At 38.9% G+C, this 3,784-nt stretch overlaps 1 long non-coding RNA gene across 1 annotated transcript; it reads right to left on the bottom strand.

The window, feature by feature from the left end:
- Positions 1-326: 326 nt before the first annotated feature.
- Positions 327-3,415, bottom strand: LOC122180304. Its single transcript, XR_006178992.1, has 3 exons — positions 3,343-3,415; positions 1,096-1,296; positions 327-349 (listed from the first exon to the last, which is right to left on the bottom strand). It is a non-coding gene; the product is annotated as an uncharacterized LOC122180304 (long non-coding RNA).
- Between the last annotated feature and the right edge of the window lie 369 nt (positions 3,416-3,784).

Genomic DNA, 3,784 nt, shown 5'->3' with positions numbered 1-3,784 from the left:
CCACAACACAGAACTCCAGAATAAACTGTTCAGCTGATAAATTAGAACTTGCTCTTGGAAAAATGTTTATTTATTTTGAGTACATGCTTTTCATTGTCCTCTCTGAGAAAACTGGAGTTTGTTTTCTACTCACCATTTGCCAATCTGATTTGCTCAGCTCAAAAATTGCTGACCATTTTGCAAGTATGTGAGGTCTCCCATGACCACTGGGATGTCCATGGAGTAGAGCCACCCTCTGAAGGCAACTAGCCACTGCTACACGATTCACACTCCTTCTGGGAGTTTTGTTTCTGGAATCCTGCCCAGTTACTTCTGACAAGCTGGTTGTGCTGTAAGTGCTGCAATGCAACTAAAAATGAGGAGGTTTTGCATCATTTTCTATAAATTTTGAAACACTGAGCCCTGTCATTTCTTTTGCCCCCAAGGGAAGTCCATCATAAAATCTACAGATTGCACTACTCTAATGGTAAATTTTCCCTTTTATCTGGGCAAATAGCCAGGCTATGAAGCTTTTCTTGTCAAGAGGAACTAATGGCTGCCTCTGTCATTTTTTTCCCCTTCAATTATTTAAGCTTTCCCTACACTCAGGTTGGCTTCTTGCTGGCAGCACTGTGGACTGCGTCTATTAATCATTGACTGTCATTGTATTTTAAAAGAGGGAAAGTGAAAAGATTGCCTAAGAATAAAAATAGAAATTTCCTGTTTTTTCCTGACAAATAAATGATAGCTATATTTTTCCCGGCTTTACACTGTCTTCAAATATGCTTTCCCATTTTCCAAATAAAAATAACATTCGAGACACACAAAGCAAATTGGCTGTTTCCAGAAGGTCCATATTTCAGGACGTCCTTTCTCCTGTCCTGTCAAGGTTTGGTAGTCTTTACTAAAGCTTTGGAGTCCTTCCCTGCAACCATCTCTAAAAGAGTATCAAGGAAAAAGGACTATGTTCTCAATGTATTATTGGAGGCTTAGCCTCCTAAATCAATGAGAAGCTATTTCTATCAGTGGTAAAACTAACCTACTTAATTATTTGCCAGGAAAGCTCTCAGCACTCTATATTCTTAAACCCTCTCTCCTATCCTTGTCCAAACTGACCTCTTTGCACCACAGTCAGGATCCTCCTCTGCAAGCCATCCCAGTTGGCCTTCTCAATGAAGAGATCATAAGGACATTCCAGGCCCATACTCTTTTCCTGTACACTTGGACTTCCCACAGCTTGTCATCCTCACAGCTCTTCCTCTTCCTTAGCTGTGTGCTCCTCTGGAAACTGCAGGCATGACTGAATACTTCACTGTACTGAAAGACACAATAAACCATAAGGGCATTTTTTTTTTAAAGAAAGATAAAGCCCATATCAACTCAGACAACAGAAAAACATTTGAGCTTCTTCCTCAATATAAACTCTCAGTTTTGCTTTTGAGAGACTGAAAAGCCACTACAAGCAGAAAATCATATCAAACTGCTTCTATTCACCGCACACTGTTTTGCACTTACAAAAACTATTGCCATGTGCCTGACCCAGTCACTCAAAAAAAAAAAAAAAAAAAAAAGAATTTGTATGTCTCACTCTGATGCTTTCCTGTAGGGTCCAAGAAATGAGAATTTCAGATAAAATAGCATCCTATAAAGAAATGGCCTGTTGAGTAAGTGTAATGAAAATACTCCTTGAGTTGCAGCGCATTCTGACAGACACAAAAGTCAGCTCTAGCTGATGGAAATAAGACAGATGCTAGGACTCAAAGGAGCTGAACCAATATGGCTAAAATATTTTGAAGTCAATGTAAAATTGGTTAGGACCTAAGGAATTTGATCTCTCTTGTTTCATGAAAAATGAAATATACAGGTGATGCTTTCTCTGCATTTTATTCTATGGAAACAGAGTATAAGAATAGAAAACATTGTGAAAATCTTTCCAGGAAAAAGAACTTGCCATGCATGGGTTTTAATATTGACTTTATGCTCTGCAGTACGTTCATATATTTATATGAGTAATAAGTTACCTTTATTACCACCAAGTTTAATAACGTGCATGTTATCACATATTATTAAATATTATTACATACTTGCTATAATACTTACATGAACATAATATCATAAATTACCTGAGAAATGTCTGTCACTCATGGCTTTAAATATATTTGCTACGCTGCACTGAAATGTTTACAATTTAAATAATCAGAAATAGTGCATAAGAATGCTTTTTCTTTTCTGACTGCTGAAAAAAAAAAAATGAACTTTGAGGTATCTGTGTCGGTCTACAGCTGAGGGATATTTTCTGCTCCCTGTTTTCTGGAAATTATAAGCAGAAAAATTCTGTCATTTTTGCTACATTATTCACAATAGCGTGGCCCAAAATTAGGTCTGCTGAGTAATGGTGTTGATGCAGACAATTTGATACAAACAGCAAAGATTTGGGGTTTTGTATTTTAACTCAGATTATCTCCAGTCTAGCTCCATGGTGCAAATGCCACAGATCGCCATTCACCTTAATATCACCTGAAAGGAATCCAGTTCCTGCACTCCCAAACTCCACAGAACACCAGTAAACAGGAACAACTGGGAGAAAGATGTCAGAAGTGCAGTTCAACCAAAACTGAAGCACTAACACAGGTGCACCCACTGTACCTTAGGGGTGCCTGCTGCCATTTCTGGCTTGTAAAAGTTAATCCACAAATGAAAAGACAACTCTGTTCCAAACTATCCATTGATTTGTTAACCATCACATGGCTGTTTTCATAAGGGAAAGCAAGGCAGCTGGGACAAAAAGATATCAATGTAAGTATTCATTGAGTCATTAATTCAATTACAGCACAAGTATGACAGCAAAATAACTCACACTTAAGAAAACTAGAGCTGATTAAACCTAATTCTGTTTACCCGGAACAATCATAAAATTAAATCTCCATTACTAAGAGAAAAGAATGTCTCCATTGATCATTTCAATCCTTACCAGAAACACAGCAAGTCACTGAAATGTGATAGCTGTGAGCTGCAATTTCTTTCCATATTGTTGCAAAATCTCAAGCAAAGAGTTCAGAATTAAATGATATCATGCCTTTGACTGTAATACCTACCTAAGACTATAACTTAACATTGTGAGATTTCACCATTGTCAAACAGTTGTGACACCATGGTAGTCTGGAATTACAGCCAGTTATGTGCTCAGCAGAGTGTCTGCCCAGTCAATTCTCAGCTGCATGTTTCCTCTGGATAGCAGCAAATGAGCCCTGTGACATCCTTAGTACAAAGGCTAAAAGTTTAATTCATTTCTAAATGCAGAAAACCCCTTTGGGAAACCTTTGGCTTCCCACAGTATCACCAAACCATGCCCAGGTTACTTACCAAGCAGCTCCCCAAAGCCTGATGGAGCAGCAAGGCCAACAACCTCAGCACCCAGGCTGGGCTCGCAGTGCTTTGCACAGGAGACACATGCCTTCAGAGGGAAAGGTCAGAGCCAAAAAGCTGGTTTATATCTAAAAACAAAAAGTACAAAAAGGAGCACTGTTAACGCAAACACTCTGCTGTGGAAAGCAGTGCTACGAAAAATTCACTGCTCACATAAGAAACACAGTTCCTCAGGGAGCCACAAGGTAAACTGCCCCTGGGGGGAGATGGGGAGGATAGCAATTTGCAGTGCCAATCTGCTCTCGTGGATTCAATAACACAGGGTGAATTGAGCACCTTATATGGATTGAAATGCTGTTTTCCTGGTGAAAATCTCAACATGGTCTGATGCAGCTGTGTTATAAGAGTATTAAAACCAATCATCTCAAAAGTAGTTCAA

This window comes from Lagopus leucura, unplaced genomic scaffold (assembly GCF_019238085.1).
Source record: "Lagopus leucura isolate 7727_CA_CO unplaced genomic scaffold, USGS_WTPT01 Super-Scaffold_100004, whole genome shotgun sequence".
In the NCBI taxonomy this organism is placed as follows: domain Eukaryota; kingdom Metazoa; phylum Chordata; class Aves; order Galliformes; family Phasianidae; genus Lagopus; species Lagopus leucura.
The sequence above is the reverse complement of the archived record's forward strand: the minus strand, read 5'-3'. Positions and strand labels throughout refer to the sequence as shown.